The sequence below is a fragment of the Mixophyes fleayi genome, chromosome 4 (assembly GCF_038048845.1).
Source record: "Mixophyes fleayi isolate aMixFle1 chromosome 4, aMixFle1.hap1, whole genome shotgun sequence".
Lineage (NCBI taxonomy): Eukaryota > Metazoa > Chordata > Amphibia > Anura > Limnodynastidae > Mixophyes > Mixophyes fleayi.
In genome coordinates, this window is record NC_134405.1 from 345,248,644 (window position 1) to 345,267,390 (window position 18,747).

The following is an 18,747-nucleotide window of genomic DNA, read 5'->3' on the forward strand; positions in this document are numbered from 1 at the left end:
ACATTTTTTAGAGGGGGGGGGAGGAGCGCTTAGATCGTTGTGTGAAGCTGGACCACTAGTCATGAACACGGGCCAGGGCCTAAGCCGTTCCTTGCCACTCAGTGTCGGAAATGGCATATTGGCAAGTTTAAGTTTTTCCTCAGATGATTTCAATTTTCTTTTTTTGCTAATTTTAGTGAACTTTGGCTTTTTGGATTTTACATGCCCTCTACTAGGAGATTGGGCATCGCCCTTGGCAGACGACGTTGATGGCATTTCATCGTCTATGTCATGACTAGTGGCAGCAGCTTCAGCATTAGGAGGAAGTGGTTCTTGATCTCTCCCTACTTTATCCTCCAAATTTTTGTACTCCATTATAGTTTAATCTCTGGTACTAATATTTCTGGACTGCAGGAACAGTGAACGTATTTATATATTGCAGTACTAATATTTCTGGACTGCAGGAACAGTGAACATATTTATATATTGCAGTACTAATATTTCTGGACTGCAGGAACAGTGAACGTATTTATATATTGCAGTAGAATTTTTTTTATACTTATTTAAGAATTTTTTGATATATTTTTTTAAATTATTTTTGTATAATTTTTTTATATTTTTTTTAATTATTTTTGTATAATTTGTTATTAATTTTTTTAAATTTTTTTATGATTTTTAAATAATTTTAAAATAACAAATGAATGGACTTAGCAGGACAGAGCACAGGACACAGCACCACTGGACTCAGCAGGACAGAGCACTGGACAAAGCACCACTGGACTCAGCAGGACAGAGCACAGGACACAGCACCACTGGACTCAGCAGGACAGAGCACTGGACAAAGCACCACTGGACTGATCAGCAGGACAGAGCACTGGACAAAGCACCACTGGACTCAGCAGGACAGAGCACTGGACAAAGCACCACTGGACTCAGCAGGACAGAGCACAGGACAAAGCACCACTGGACTGATCAGCAGGACAGAGCACAGGACAAAGCACCACTGGACTCAGCAGGACAGAGCACAGGACAAAGCACCACTGGACTCAGCAGGACAGAGCACTGGACAAAGCACCACTGGACTCAGCAGGACAGAGCACAGGACAAAGCACCACTGGACTCAGCAGGACAGAGCACAGGACACAGCACCACTGGACTCAGCAGGACAGAGCACTGGACAAAGCACCACTGGACTGATCAGCAGGACAGAGCACTGGACAAAGCACCACTGGACTCAGCAGGACAGAGCACTGGACAAAGCACCACTGGACTCAGCAGGACAGAGCACAGGACAAAGCACCACTGGACTGATCAGCAGGACAGAGCACAGGACAAAGCACCACTGGACTCAGCAGGACAGAGCACAGGACAAAGCACCACTGGATTAAGCAGGACAGAGTGACAGGACACAGGACACAGGAGCACCAAACTACAACCTCCCTCTTCAATGATCTGAGCCCGACTGAAAATGGCGGCCGCAAGCGGGGAATTTATGCAATCCGAGTCTCGCGAGACTTGGACGTCAGAGCCTCTGTTTCATTTTTTTTGCCCGCCGGAAATACCCGAACAGTGCTCGGATCCCGTCGGATCCGCACTGTTCGGGTGGGCTCGGATTAGCGCAATCCGATCCCACTCATCTCTAGTAATAATCCCCTCACCATTACTTTAAAACAAAATCTTTCAATGCCTCCTCGCAATATATTATATGTTGTAGAACTACAAGTCCCAGCATGCCTCTGTCTGGAGGAGCTTGCTTGCCACGTTTGCCTGCTCTGCTTATAATAACATCATAGGACGTAAGCAATGGATGAAATGTTAACTTTTTTGATTTCAATTAATTTCTTAGTACAGATTGAGTACAAGCTGAGTGTTTGACGCAGTAACGGGTGATATATTAAATTAAAGTCCAGCACCACTGACATTTGATGTGCATATCAAACACAATCGCATATAACATTTGTTTTTAATACCATTCGTACTTGCGTTCATTACATTTACTCCCATGTGTTTAACGGAGTCAGAAGCATCTAGAACACTGTGACGCAGCCAAACGTACATAAAAACGCCAGTGGGTATGCAGACATTGGAAACTGCGGGCGCCATTGTCAGACCCGTTTTCCTGCGTCGTACTAGCGCATGACTTAACGTCAGTGGGGATGGAGCCTTATTGGCCCTGAATCCTTTGTTATGTCAGACTTATAAGGATGATAAAAGCGATAGTTATCTGTTCCGAGAGATAAATATTTCTTCTCTATTTTCATCATTTTCTTTTCTTTTTATCAAATCCCGGCTCTGAAATGAATTGTTTCCATATCTAGATCTTACTGGGCGCATAGTCCAATATACTCCTAGAGAAACAAGACAGCGAATGTGACTGAAATTACAAGAAGTAGCCAGGAAACATGAAATAAACAGACAAGACATTTGCGCCTCTTCTGTCACATCCAGGGGTCTTACGCCTTCAGATTCTTCTCTTACTGCCGCTCTTTGTACCTTTCAGACCCTGAGCTCTCAGCCGCTGGTTGTATAAAATAAACGTTTCTGATGTTGGACCATAAAGAAATGTATAAGTAATAGTGGAAGGAAGACACAATCGAGCTCATATATTAGTTATCTGAATTTAAACCTCATAGAAAAATCCAAGTATCTATAAAAGGTTATTACTGATGTTCCTGGGCCGGAGTCACGTTGGGACGTAAGTCTGGTTGCGTAATGAGCGTGAAATAGCGATGTGCCTGCCCAGATAACAGATGCTACGTCAATGATCACATTCCATTCTGGACGCATATGAGTCTTATGGCTGAATAACTTGTGAATCTCCAGGTGTTGTGAAACTACAAGTCCCAGAATACCTTGTCTCATATTGGCTGGCTATCTGCTGGCAAAGCATGCTGGGACTTGTAGTTTCATAAACACCTGGAGAGAGATAGATTGTCCGGGGCCGGCCTAGGACTTGAGATATGGAACGGGTGGAATCGATGGACTAACGTGGACCATGTTCTGATCTGACCTTGACTTTCTGTGCGTATACTGCGTCTGCGTACGGCAGGTACTGTGTAGGCAAAATGTATTTACACCCAGATTCCAATAGAAACGTATCTTGACATCCACTTAGGTTTGAATACGGTCTGATCTACGCACAAGTTCTGCGCTCTTTTTAAACACGCAACTTATGTGCAAGTTTTGTTCGGACAGTATCAGGCCCCCGTCTAAGCCTAACGAGGGACACTACAATGAGCCACTATACAGCTGGGTAATACAAAGCTTCTGTATTAATCCGATATAATCAGATATTGTCATATTCCGTGTACTCTGGGCACTGTGGCCTCAGATATCTATGCTCTGTGTACTGCTCCGCAGCCGTTGCTGCATTACATGAAGCCGCCTGTGCGTTGGGCGGGGGAGAGGGGATCAGATAATATGTATAAGGGGGAATGACGGCTCACATTTGGGTCATTTGGAAATAACACTGATAAAATGATAAAATAAATGTTTCGGGGGGAATAAAAACTGATTACTAATTACTAATTACTATGACATATTGTTGTGCCCATAGGAGCTTACAGTATAAATAAATAATTCACTTAATCACTTAATGTGACAAATGTTACATGAAACAAGTAAAGTATTTTTCCCTGTTAATCCCGATGACAGGTAGGTACAGGTGTAGGTACAGGTAGGTACAGGTGTAGGTACAGGTGTAGGTATAGGTAGGTACAGGTAGGTACATGTGTAGGTATAGGTAGGTACAGGTGTAGGGGGAGCCCTGATTGGAGCAGATTATTTGTGAACATACTGAGATGTAACTGCACAAATCTGTGCAGAGCTGAACTACAAAGGTGGATGGATAGATAGATAGATATGAGATAGATAGATATATATGAGATAGATAGATAGATAGATAGATAGATATGAGATAGATAGATATGAGATAGATAGATAGATATGAGATAGATAGATATTAGATAGATAGATACATAGATAGATAGTATATAGATAGATATATATTAGATAGATAGATATGAGATAGATAGATAGATATTAGATAGATATGAGAAAGATAGATAGATATGAGATAGATAGATAGATAGATAGATATGAGATAGATAGATAGATATGAGATAGATAGATAGATATGAGATAGATAGATAGATATTAGATAGATAGATAGATAGATAGATATATAGATAGATAGATACATAGATAGATATGAGATAGATAGATATGAGATAGATAGATAGATATTAGATAGATACATAGATAGATATTAGATAGATAGATATGAGATAGATAGATAGATAGATATGGGATAGATGGATACATAGATGGATAGATAGATATGAGATAGATATATAGATATGAGATAGATAGATAGATATGAGATAGATGGATAGATAGATAGAGAGATAGATAGATATGAGATAGATAGATATGAGATAGATAGATAGAAGATAGATAGATAGGTAGATAGATATGAGATAGATAGATATGAGATATATAGATAGATAGATAGATAGAAGATAGATATGAGATAGATAGATAGATAGATATGAGATAGATAGATAGAAACATAGATAGATAGATAGGTGGTTATTATATGTATATATCAGTGTTACTATAGTAATGAAGTTCTGTGACGTTCTCACACCCCTCCAGATCCCCTTTAAGGATGTGACATTCCTCTTAGTCCATCAGTCATTTGATAGTTAAATTAATATGAGTCAGTTCCTTTGTTGTCTGATCTCTGAGCTAGAAGGAAAAGAGCAGCTCAGTTATTGTAGCACCTTTTACAGCGGTGCTGTGGGGTAGGTGCTCCTCACATAGGCACCTACCTCTGGCTCCCACACACATAAGTTGTATTTGGGAGGAGACAGGTCGCAGTAGATGTTGGGTGAAGTCTCCTCCGCCAGCTCTTCATTAATTGCAATAAATAAATAATGTCAGTGGTTCCTGGAATTACCTCAGAGCTGACACTCACTTTGGGGTCTGTGACTGTGCTTCTCGACATATATTGTCTGTATCACGTGTTCTCTTCTGTACAATATATTACCCCAATTACCACTGGACCACCAGTGTGAGCAAAATACTTTATTTATATTAGGGATGAGCGCGCTCGGATTTCTGAAATCCGAGCCCACCCGAACGTTGCGGATCCGAGTCGGATCCGAGACAGATCCGGGTATTGGCGCCAAATTCAAAAGTGAAACTGAGGCTCTGACTCATAATCCCGTTGTCGGATCTCGCGATACTCGGATCCTATAAATTCCCCGCTAGTCGCCGCCATCTTCACTCGGGCATTGATCAGGGTAGAGGGAGGGTGTGTTAGGTGGTCCTCTGTGCTGTTTAGTTCTGTGCTGTTTAGTTCTGTGCTGTTTAGTTCTGTGCTGTTTAGTTCTGTGCTGTTTAGTGCTGTGCTGTGCTGTGCTGTGCTGTGCTGTGCTGTGCTGTGCTGTGCTGTGCTGTGTTCTGCAGTATCAGTCCAGTGGTGCTGTGTGCTGTGCTCTGTCCTTCTGAGGTCAGTGGTGCTGCTGGGTCCTGTGCTGTGTCCTGTTCAGTCCAGTGGTGCTGTGTCCTGTGCTCTGTGCTTCTAAGGGCATAGTTATTTCCCCAATATTCCCCTGTGTTTAAAAAAATAAAAAAAAGTTTTTTTAAAAAATACCAAAAACTACTTTAATATTTTTTAATTACCACAAAATTTTCACAACCAATCCTGCAGTATAAGCCCATTGGTACTGCAATATTACCAAGTTCACACATTCTGCAGTATCAGTCCAGTGGTGCTGTGTCCTGTGCTCTGTCCTGCTGAGTTCCGTAGTGCTGCTGGGTCCTGTGCCATGTCCTGTTCAGTCCAGTGGTGCTGTGTCCTGTGCTCTGTGCTTCTAAGGGCATAATTATTTCCCCATTATTCCCAAGTTTTTAAAAAATAAAAAAAAAGTAAAAAAAAATAAAAAATTTTAAAAAAAAAAAAATATATAATAATTATAACCAAATTTGCAAAACCAATCCAGCATTATAAGTCCATTGGTACTGCAATATTACCAAGTTCACACATTCTGCAGTATCAGTCCAGTGGTGCTGTGTCCTGTGCTCTGTCCTGCTGAGTTCCGTAGTGCTGCTGGGTCCTGTGCCGTGTCCTGTTCAGTCCAGTGGTGCTGTGTCCTGTGCTCTGTGCTTCTAAGGGCATAGTTATTTCCCCACTATTCCCAAGTGTTTAAAAAATTAAAAAAAAGTTATAAAAAAAAATACAAAAAAATAATTTAAATTTTTTTTAATTACAACAAAAATTTGCAAAACCAATTCTGCAGTATAAGCCCATTGGTACTGCAATATTACCAAGTTCACACATTCTGCAGTATCTTGTGCTACATATAATGGAGAGCAAAAATTTGGAGGATAAAGTAGGGAAAGATCAAGACCCACTTCCTCCTAATGCTGAAGCTGCTGCCACTAGTCATGACATAGACGATGAAATGCCATCAACGTCGTCTGGCAAGCACGATGCCCAATCTCCTAGTACAGGGCATGTAAAATCCAAAAAGCCCAAGTTCTCAAAAAACAGCAAAAAAAGAAACTTAAAATCATCTGAGGAGAAACGTAAAGTTGGCAATATGCCAATTACGACACGTAGTGGCAAGGAACGGCTTAGGCCCTGTCCCGTGTTCATGACTAGTGGTCCAACTTCACCCAAGGATCAAAGCCCTCCTCCCCCCCCTACAAAAAATTTAAGAGAGTTATGCTGTCAGCAACAACAACAAAACAGCAAAGAACTCTGCCTTCTAAACAGATGACATCACAAATCCCCAAGGCGAGTCCAAGGGTGTTGTTGGTTGTGAACCCTGACCTTCCCATCACTGTACGGGAAGAGGTGACTCCATCCAGCATTTGCAGCACGCCCTCTGCATATGCTGGAAGGATCACCCACAGTCCAGTTACAGATTTGGCTAATGAAGGTGTGAATGTTGTGCACTGGGAGGAGGATATTGATGTAGCTGGCGCTGAGGAGGATGTTGATGATTATGATGCAGACAGATACCAAATTGCATTTCTCAATTTCTATTTATATTCTAGATTATATAACGGCTGAAAAGTTTTCTGTTTTACTCCTAGTGGAGAGGGGATCTGATGCAGACAGATACCAAACTGCCTTTGTCCATTTCTTTGTATATTTGAATTGCTAGTTCTACAGTCTATGCAGGCTGCTTTATTTATATTCAACTACAAGTGTAGGGCGGGGGGGGGGCATAGATAGCCACCAAAGTAACGTGGTCCATTTAATTTCACTTTCTAGCTCCACAGTCTGTGCAGCCTGCTTTTTTTTATCTTCAAAGTATTTATATTTACAAGCCTTGCAATCTAAATTAACTAGAGGTAGTGACGTGGTAGAACTCCAAAAGGCAGTTTGGAAGCCCCTGTACAAACTGGCTCTATTTTTTAACTGAGTTGTCCCCCCTCCAGTGTGTACTCGGAAAGAGTTTTTAGTGCAGCGGGGAACCTGGTCAGTGAGCGGCGAAGGAGGTTGCTTCCTCACAACGTTGAAAAAATGATGTTTATAAAAATGAATAATCAATTCCTCAATGAAATACAGCACTGCCCTCCAGACAGTACAGAGGGACTGTGGTTGTGGAGTCCAGCGGGGACGAATTGATAATGTGTGAGGAGGAGGAAGTACACACTGTAGGGGGAGAGGAATCAGAGGTTGAGGATAAGGACAACATCTTTCCTCAGTAGAGCCTGTTTAGTTTGTACAGGGAGAGATGAATTGTTTTATTGGTGTGGGGGCCCAAACAAACCAATCATTTCAGCCACAGTTGTTTGGTAGGCCCTGTCGCTGAAATGATTGGTTTGTTAAAGTGTGCATGTCCTATTTCAACAACATAAGGGTGGGTGGGAGGGCCCAAGGACAATTCCATCTTGCAACTTTTTTTTTGGCATTATGTGACCATTCAACAGTCGTTTGCCATGTTCAAAAAGTAAAAGAAAATGCCAACAAATTCAATAAATTAAATCAAAAGTTAAATGCCCTGTCATTATTTAAAACAAGAGGTTTTGACGTGCTAGAATTAGTGTAGTGTTAAGATGTTATAAACACTACACTTGGAAATTGGAGGAGGTAATGTGGCCCCGGTATCAAATTGGGTACCGGGGCCACCCCACTATGCAGTCCAGATACTTGTTTGGTGGAATTCCGACACGTGGAGGGTTTTTAAATTATATTGTGGCCTCGGTACCAAATTGTGTACCGGGGCCACCACACTACGCAGTCAAGATACTTGTTTGGTGGAATTCAGACCAGTTGAGGGTTTTATTATTATATTGTGTGGACCACTCTATCTATACCACACTACAACTCTATACCACTCTATTTCCTACTTTAATTCTATTTAATTCTATTTCCTACTTTAATTCTATTACTAATTAATTACCATAAAGAGGAACAAAAAAAACCAATTTTACCAAAAGTATAATATGACTTAGACTTACAAACACTACACTTGAAAGATCGTGCCTTTAAATGAAAAAGTCAGTCTTCATTGCACGACTATGTGCAAGTGCAACAGGGACATTTTTTTGGGTTTACAAAGTCAAACAATAACACTACGACCCTGTCTGTCTGGGGTCTGTCAATGACGAATTGTCTGTAGCATGTTTGGAGGAGGTATTGTGGCCCCGGTATCAAATTGGGTACCGGGGCCACCCCACTACGCAGTCCAGATACTTGTTTGGTGGAATTCTGACACGTGGAGGGTGTATTTATTTTATTGTGGCCCCGGTATCAAATTGGGTACCGGGGCCACCCCACTATGCAGTCCAGATACTTGTTTGGTGGAATTCCGACACGTGGAGGGTTTTTAAATTATATTGTGGCCTCGGTACCAAATTGTGTACCGGGGCCACCACACTACGCAGTCAAGATAGATAGATGCGTATCATAGATAAAGTACATTCAGTGGTGTGGGGCAAATTGAAAAATATTCCAAATGCACTGACATTATCAAAAACAAGAGGTTGTCACACGCTAAAACTCCAACATGTATATGATGGAGAGGATGGAGGAGCAGCCGTATGTGTAGTGTAATGCAGACCTGTTGAAGGTTTTTTATATATTTTATTGTGGTGCCCAGTGCCCACTCCTCTACGCAGTCCAGGTACATTTATTGGTGCGAATCATAAAAGTTCAGGGTTTTTAATATATCTTGTGGTGACCCACTCCTCTACGCAGTCCAGGTACATTTATTGGTGCGATTCATAAAAGTTCAGGGTTTTTAATATATTGTGGTGACCCACTCCTCTACGCAGTCCAGGTACATTTATTGGTGCGAATCAAACAAGTTGATGGTTTTCTTATTATATATATTGTGGTGACCCACTCCTCTACGCAGTCCAGGTACATTTATTGGTGCGATTCATAAAAGTTCAGGGTTTTTAATATATTGTGGTGACCCACTCCTCTACGCAGTCCAGGTACATTTATTGGTGCGAATCAAACCAGTTGATGGTTTTCTTATTATATATATTGTGGTGACCCACTCCTCTACGCAGTCCAGGTACATTTATTGGTGCGAATCAAACAAGTTGATGGTTTTCTTATTATATATATTGTGGTGACCCACTCCTCTACGCAGTCCAGGTACATTTATTGGTGCGATTCATAAAAGTTCAGGGTTTTTAATATATTGTGGTGACCCACTCCTCTACGCAGTCCAGGTACATTTATTGGTGCGATTCATAAAAGTTCAGGGTTTTTAATATATTGTGGTGACCCACTCCTCTACGCAGTCCAGGTACATTTATTGGTGCGAATCAAACAAGTTGATGGTTTTCTTATTATATATATTGTGGTGACCCACTCCTCTACGCAGTCCAGGTACATTTATTGGTGCGAATCAAACAAGTTGATGGTTTTCTTATTATATATATTGTGGTGACCCACTCCTCTACGCAGTCCAGGTACATTTATTGGTGCGATTCATAAAAGTTCAGGGTTTTTAATATATTGTGGTGACCCACTCCTCTACGCAGTCCAGGTACATTTATTGGTGCGAATCAAACCAGTTGATGGTTTTCTTATTATATATATTGTGGTGACCCACTCCTCTACGCAGTCCAGGTACATTTATTGGTGCGATTCATAAAAGTTCAGGGTTTTTAATATATTGTGGTGACCCACTCCTCTACGCAGTCCAGGTACATTTATTGGTGCGAATCAAACAAGTTGATGGTTTTCTTATTATATATATTGTGGTGACCCACTCCTCTACGCAGTCCAGGTACATTTATTGGTGCGATTCATAAAAGTTCAGGGTTTTTAATATATTGTGGTGACCCACTCCTCTACGCAGTCCAGGTACATTTATTGGTGCGATTCATAAAAGTTCAGGGTTTTTAAGATATTGTGGTGACCCACTCCTCTACGCAGTCCAGGTACATTTATTGGTGCGAATCAAACAAGTTGATGGTTTTCTTATTATATATATTGTGGTGACCCACTCCTCTACGCAGTCCAGGTACATTTATTGGTGCGATTTATAAAAGTTCAGGGTTTTTAATATATTGTGGTGACCCACTCCTCTACGCAGTCCAGGTACATTTATTGGTGCGATTCATAAAAGTTCAGGGTTTTTAATATATTGTGGTGACCCACTCCTCTACGCAGTCCAGGTACAATTATTGGTGCGAATCAAACAAGTTGATGGTTTTCTTATTATATATATTGTGGTGACCCACTCCTCTACGCAGTCCAGGTACATTTATTGGTGCGATTCATAAAAGTTCAGGGTTTTTAATATATTGTGGTGACCCACTCCTCTACGCAGTCCAGGTACATTTATTGGTGCGAATCATACAAGTTGATGGTTTTCTTATTATATATATTGTGGTGACCCACTCCTCTACGCAGTCCAGGTACATTTATTGGTGCGAATCATAAAAGTTCAGGGTTTTTACTTTTTAATATATATTGTGGTGACCCACTCCTCTAGGCAGTCCAGGTACATTTATTGGTGCGAATCATAAAAGTTCAGGGTTTTTACTTTTTAATATATATTGTGGTGACCCACTCCTCTACGCAGTCCAGGTACATTTATTGGTGCGAATTGTTAAATATGATTTTTTGTTAAGGCCTCATAAGGCCTTTGTTCAGCCATTTTATTGTAACTTGTATAGAAATATTATTTGCTAGAAGAGATTATTCATTTTTCTGTTAACTTGCAGTTTTGCAATATGTGAGCCTATGGCCTTGAAGTTGAACTAATAGAGAACACCTGAAGAATGTAACCAGTTATGAAAACAATAATGAGCTTCATATCCAGCTGGTAGTATGGGAGCTGTATCCATGGTGTTGCACATAGCATATCTCCAACTCCCCTTGAGATAAGAAATAATAGGCTCATCTGTCCTTAGAAGGGGGAGAAAAGTAAACACCTCAAGAATACGTGAGAAAGTTAATCAGTAGCGCTTCTCATAAACTAGTGGTATAAACTATTGTATGCATATGACGTAGGATTCATTTATTCAGTAGCCTATAAAAACCTGTATCTTTGTATCAATAAACTAGAGAATATTCCTTGCATACAGAACTTGGTCTGTGTCAATTCTCTCCAGCTGATTGAAGCGCTTCCAGATATACTTGACACCACAGGCTGACTTGGGTCAGAATTTTAGATTTAACAACTTGGAGGTCGCCACAGAGATTCGCTGTCCAGCAGGCTACAAGACAGACAACGGAGGTTTCCCAGCACATTGAACCCCAACATCCGCGGTCAGTAGATTTCTACTCGTTGGTCTTCCTAGTCTGGGTCACCTCATGTCTGTCTGAGGCACCTGACACGCGAATTTGTGAGTCTCAAGTATCATCTGATTAATATAATACAGTATTAACCCAATTTGTTTACTGTAATTGTATTGTTGATTAGATTTTTGAAAGATGATTGAATTTTGAGTGCATGTGTTTGTACCTATGTATGATGTATAAAGCATAAAAGTCACATAAGACATTGATCAAAGAAGCATGTAATGGAATAGAGGGATTTAGAGAGTTATTGTTTTGAACATTGAGTGAACATTTTAGACACCATCCCCAGAGGTATATCAAAGAAGGGAGATTCTGTAATCTGCCCAAATTGTGTAAGAGAGATTTCCAAAAGACCTTCGTCCCAGATACTGTCAAAGAAGCTATTTAGCACGGACATCCAGTACAAGGAGTCCACAGAACGGGACGTCCAGTGCAAGGACAACCCACAGAAACTAGATAAGAGTCCCGATTTGGACTCAACAGAATACTGTCAATACGAGTAATATAGATAGTAAACAAATGACAGCAGCTCCCTCATAGATATGATGCACAAAGACTAAAGGAAATGGGGGAGTAGAAGGTCTGCAGGGAATTTTTCAAGAAAGCGGGGATAGCCAAAGATATGTGTGGATGGAGAAACAAAGGTGTTGCAAGTGGTAATGTGACAAGAACAAAGGGGTATTGAGATCAAACCCCAAGAGATTGTTTGAGGTGGCACAGGAAAGTTAAGAGATCTGAAAAGTCGAAATATATGTGGATATGCTAAATGCATCGGAAGCTGAATAATGAATCAAGTAGGTTGTATATTATAAATGTATGTTTGATCCTGTGCAGCTGAATAAGTGAAATGTGCCCCTCCCTTATTCTGTGTAAATGATTTCAGTGTGTTGAGATAAGAAGCACACTGTTTTTTGTTTTTTGACAATGTATGTAAAATTAAAAAAATGTGTCCGGAGTGCTGATTGATGATAACATGTTGAAGCTAACTTGTATTTAGTGTAATGCTGGGACTTGTAGTTCCACAGCAGTAGGCTGGAAGATGTCAGTTAAGTTTTCTTTCTCTGTATGTGAGTTTTGTCTCCGTCTTACTGCGTGTGAGAGAGATCCGTGATAATTCACATTGTTTGTTCTCTGTCTTAGTGCTCTATAAGGGAGATGTTTGATTTACTTTAAATCACAATGTTTGTCTGTCTTGTCCGTTTTTTACAAGAGACATGTTTCAAGGTTGAAAAAGTTGTACATTCATTGCTTAATGATAAGCTTTTAAAAAGATACAAAAGAAGTTTTAAAATGTTTGGTCCGATTGCACGGACAAGATTGTAAATAATGTACATTATCACTATAAGTACTAGTGTCAGAACAAAGCTGGCTGGGATCCAACAAGCCGTTTCTGTATTTGAACAAAATAATTTTGTTTCTGAAGTTCAGAAATATAGCTTTCTCTTTAATGAAGTTGAGAATTGTGGGAGTGAGCTTACATGCTGTTTTTATCTGTGTTAAAATGGCGCTGATGAATGTTCTCAGAAATCAGGAGGGTTTGTTATGCCTTTAAAGAAATGTTACGAGATAAAATGTCGTCTGTGAGCGAGACTTAAGTGAATATATTTTTACTTTGAACACGAAAATCACAGAATCTAGAAATATGTGTGAATATTTGGTCACGGGAGAGAGATTTTGTTGAGAAAATGTTGAATGATTTACAGACACAATGTATTGTGTCTAACGAGAGTACTCTGATTTATGAGACAGTGCTGCTTTTAAAATGGTTGAATACTTGGAACCAAGATTCCAGATTGAATGTTTCTAAACCCGGAAATTTAATTAGTGTCATTTAAAAGGGCTGTACTAAGAGATGATAAGAAAGGAGTGGCTTTGAACACTCGCCCAGGTCTCGTCACTTTGACATTCTCTATTTGTGAAATTAGGGACTGCCCCTTTGAGGAAATCAAGGCATGGAACGCATAGCGTCACAGTTAAGCTTTTAGCAGCTGTTCACTGGTTACCTGATAACAGTATACACGCATGTTACAGTTACAGTAATTCCTAGTAAATAAATGTTAATCTCTATGCAAAAGTTTTTTTATTCACAGGTCTCCAGCTGCAAAGACCCATTAGGCAATCCAGATTGCATTGATTTAACTTCCAATGCACCATCTTTGCACCACAACAAACATAAGTATAAACTAATGAAGGATTTAAATAACGTAAACTCTTCTGAGTAATGATTACCTTGTTTTGGAAGAGATATTAGAGTTTATGTGCTATTCGCATAGCAAATGCATGAACTAGGTGGTTTTTCTGTATGTGCAGAAAGCAAAAGGTTTTTATTTGTATCCTCATTACAGTTTTGAGTAAATCAGTGTTTGTAAAGACATTTACTGCCCTTATTTACTGTGCTATAATTGTCATATACTGTAAATAATTCTCTTTATTGTGGGTATGGTAATGCATTGATGGGAATTCTATATTTTTACAGAAATGAAAAAGATTTAAGACTTTAAGAGCAATTGTATGTGCTCCTGCATTAGCACTTCTGGATCATAGCAAGCCATTTATACTCTCCTCTGAGCAGAACCAAATGTTTAACCAATTTTAAGCTGAAATAACTTCAGCGCCAGCACTGGCTTTGCCAGATTATGACAAGCCTTTCACATTATTTTGTTATGAAGTCAGTGCACATGTACAAGGAGTACTGACACAAATACATGGTCGCAAGCTAAGGTCACTTGCATACTACTCTGCTTTAGTGCTTGAAAAGAGTATAGATATTGTGCTAGGACACCCAGTTACCTTAACGGTATCGTACGTTGTGACAGAAACCAAGCACAAGCAAAACATTTGTTACCGGCCAGATTTACTAAGTATGAAGATATACAGCACAAAGGACATTCCCTCCTATTGTGAAATGAGTGACATATAACACTTGCCGAGCGCACTGTGTATTTTCTTCCTCCCTTTCCTTTTTTATTAGAAGAAAAAAAAAAAAAAAAAAAAAAAAGGAAGCACAAGAGGCCCCAGAGCCTCTCATGTTCACAGATATATGTTAAGACCTTCAGACAAGGGGAATCTGAGTAAACTGTATTTTAAGTTTTTTAAAGGTCCAAGGGAGACCAGAGAGGGGAGTTCATTGATATTAGCAGGAGGAATATAGATTGCACGTTATTTTCCTTTGCTGTGCGCTGTAGATGTGTACTAGACTAGAAAGGAAAGCCAAGTTTGGAAGAACCAGACTCAGGCCCATAGTAATGTATAGATCATTATACATAATTAGAAAATTCTAATATGAAAGTTTAACCCAACCAAATAAAGAAAAGAGCAACCCATGACTACAGGGGTTTACACCCAATGCAGGAATGTGTTTGTGAGTATTGTGGCCCAACACATTATTATATACACTAATAGAACTGATGATGTGGCTTATTAACAGGTTATTTAAGCTAAGTGTTTCTCTTCCAGAAGAATTAAAGTTACCACATCTGTCTTAACCGTTGTACTGTACACTCCATCTAATGAGTGTAAACTTTGTGGAACTCAGAAACCAAGAACCTTGTCCTTGGATTCCACATGCTCCTTACTGAAGCCTATCCTAATGAAGTAGCACTGCTTACTCCCAGTAACGTTACACTTAAGCAGTGCACAATGTTGAATCCTGCTGCCTTATTGCAGCAAGTTTCAAAAGATGGGAGAAGTACCTGTATATATTGGGGTTACCCTAGGGATTTGGGGGAATTCCATTCCAGCTTGAACAGAAAGAAAGGAAAAAAAAAAAAAATGCAAACAAAATTTTTCTGAACATGATTGCATAGAACTAATGAAACAAGAATCTCTGGTTTTATCTCACATTAAAGATAAACCATTACCAGATGCAGACATCACTCTTTTTGTAGATGGTTCACACTATCACATAGATCCTGTCCCGTATACAGGGTGTGCTGTAACCACACACACAGAAATAGTGATTCAACAGACTCTACCGAGTCACATGTCAGCACAAGAAGCTGAACTAAAGGCCCTGACACTTGCATGCATATATGCAAAAGGACAAAGAGTAAATATTTACACTGATTCAAGTTATGCATTTGTAATTGCGCATGATTATGGCCCTGTATGGAAAAGTAGGGACCTTATGGGTTCAGCAAGCAAACCAGTCAATATGATGAACATACCAGGGCATTGTTCACTGCATTCCAGCTGTCCTCCAAACAGTGATGAAGATGAAGACACACACAGAGATACTACCCCCGAAGCTAAGTGAAATAGACCAGGCCGCACGAGAAGCCGCCATAGCCCCAGTACCCCAAGGGGAGTCTATTTACATGGTGACCCCCTGACCCCTGTTTGACCAGAGCACACTCCAACTTATGGAAAGACAAGCAACAGAAAATAAGAAAAAGACTTGGGCAATACATGGAGCACTAGAAGTGCAAGGAGTGGTGTAAAGGTCAGCGTTTGTGTCTGCCAAAAGTAGTTTATCCCATTATGGCCAATATAGCACACGAGAAAGTGCATCTGGGAAAAGATGCTATGGTTGTACTCACTAGCAGCTTATGGATAGTACCAGGGTTCGCCCAAGCAGCACAGTCGTTAGTGGCAGAATGCCTAGTCTGTGCACAAAGTAACCCGAGTAAGTCTGTCCTATGGAAAAGCACACCCCAGACATAAGATCCCTATAAGAGGATACAGATAGACTTTATAACTTCCCAAATGCTCGGGCTTTGAGAATGTGCTTGTCTGTGTCAACTTCTTTAGTCACTGGCTGGAGACATGGCTGTATAGAAAAGCAAATGCTAAAGCATTAGCCAAGAAAATTGCGAATGAGGTAATCTGATGATATGGTGTACCAGAGGTCATTGTAAGTGACAGAGGGATACACTTTACGGGGCAAGGATTCCAGAAACTATCACACCCCCTACAGATCCTAAAGTTCAGGATGTATGGAGCGCCTTAATGGTACACTGAAATTGAAAATGCAGAAAATAATGGCTGAAACAGGTCTGCCATGGATCTCATGTTTACCTGCACTCAGTAAAAAATACTGCTAGGAAAGACACAGGTTTAACACCATATGAGATATTGTTTGGCACAGCAAACAGAACAGGCTGTTATTTTCCATAGCAACTACACCATGTATATAGTGATTTGTTGAATTATGTTGCCTTATTATAGAAACAACTAACTGAAATACATGGTCACATATTCTCCTCCATTGCAAACCCTAATTTTGATACAGGTACCCATAAACTGCACCCTGGGGGGCTGGGTGGTCGTGAGAAAGCACATCAGGAGAAGTCTTGAACCCAGATACAAGGGTCCTTATCAAGTCCTGTTGACGACTCCCATGGCAGTGGAAGTACAGGAAAGAGACACCTGGATTCACGCATAACACTGCAAAGTCTTCAAATCAGGGGAGTCTTGTTCTGATAAATAGAAATGACTGTCTCATTGTATTGATATGTCTTGCCAGAATAATTGTGACTGAAGTAGGGATTAAGGCCTCCCTAACCCAGTATGAAACAGACAGTTAAGTGACATATTGCCTATGCCACTGTGAGAAACATATGGGAAGGAGTGCTCAACAATTTGCACTCATAGTAGAGTAAACTCTGAAAATGTCTTTGTGCAGATGCATAACCTCATTGGTAAAGTTGTCAGTAATGATTCATGTTGGATATTGGAAATATTGGCATTAGTAGCAAATGGTTTAGCAATCCTGTTGATCGTATAGGTGATAATGAAACTAAATATATGGCTGATTAAGAAGTTACTGACACTTGATTGTTGTCTCTCCAAAAAGGGAACCACTGAAAATCCCGAACCTCTGATGATCACAGAAATTACTTCTGAAACCTGACCAGACTATGAGTGTCATGAATTATTTGGACTAGCAAAGCCAAAGAACTGCAGAGTTTGCAACAAGAAACTACTAAAGATTGAACAAAGGACATGCAAGGCCTGCAGAACTACTATAGACTCATTAACTATCTTTTAAGAAACCATCTTCTAAGAAACCATCTTTTCTAGACATGGACATTTGCCAAAATGCATCTCCTCATAAATCAAGTTAGGACAGGGAGGATCACAGGCTTATTAGTGGGGGATGAGTTGACAGATTCCTAAGGGGACCAACTCTATGCATGTGGCCTCCTACATGTGTATAAGTACCTGCTTATTAAGAATGTGGTTCTATAGATAGGATTAGGTAGGTAGGAGGAGAAAGGGTCGAAAATTGAATAAAAGATGGGAAATGTTAAATATGATTTTTTGTTAAGGCCTCATAAGGCCTTTGTTCAGCCATTTTATTGTAACTTGTATAGAAATATTATTTGCTAGAAGAGATTATTCATTTTTCTGTTAACTTGCAGTTTTGCAATATGTGAGCCTATGGCCTTGAAGTTGAACTAATAGAGAACACCTGAAGAATGTAACCAGTTATGAAAACAATAATGAGCTTCATATCCAGCTGGTAGTATGGGAGCTGTATCCATGGTGTTGCACATAGCATATCTCCAACTCCCCTTGAGATAAGAAATAATAGGCTCATCTGTCCTTAGAAGGGGGAGAAAAGTAAACACCTCAAGAATACGTGAGAAAGTTAATCAGTAGCGCTTCTCATAAACTAGTGGTATAAACTATTGTATGCATATGACGTAGGATTCATTTATACAGTAGCCTATAAAAACCTGTATCTTTGTATCAATAAACTAGAGAATATTCCTTGCATACAGAACTTGGTCTGTGTCAATTCTCTCCAGCTGATTGAAGCGCTTCCAGATATACTTGACACCACAGGCTGACTTGGGTCAGAATTTTAGATTTAACAGAATCATACAAGTTGATGGTTTTCTTATCATATATATTGTGGTGACCCACTCCTCTATGCAGTCCAGGTACATTTATTGGTGCGAATCATAAAAGTTCAGGGTTTTTAATATATATTGTGGTGACCCACTCCTCTACGCAGTCCAGGTACATTTATT

At 40.1% G+C, this 18,747-nt stretch overlaps 1 long non-coding RNA gene across 1 annotated transcript; it reads left to right on the forward strand.

Moving 5' to 3' along the window:
• Positions 1-11,079: 11,079 nt before the first annotated feature.
• Positions 11,080-18,488, forward strand: LOC142153326 (uncharacterized). Its single transcript, XR_012691472.1, has 2 exons — positions 11,080-12,564; positions 13,861-18,488. It is a non-coding gene; the product is annotated as an uncharacterized LOC142153326 (long non-coding RNA).
• Positions 18,489-18,747: the final 259 nt, after the last annotated feature.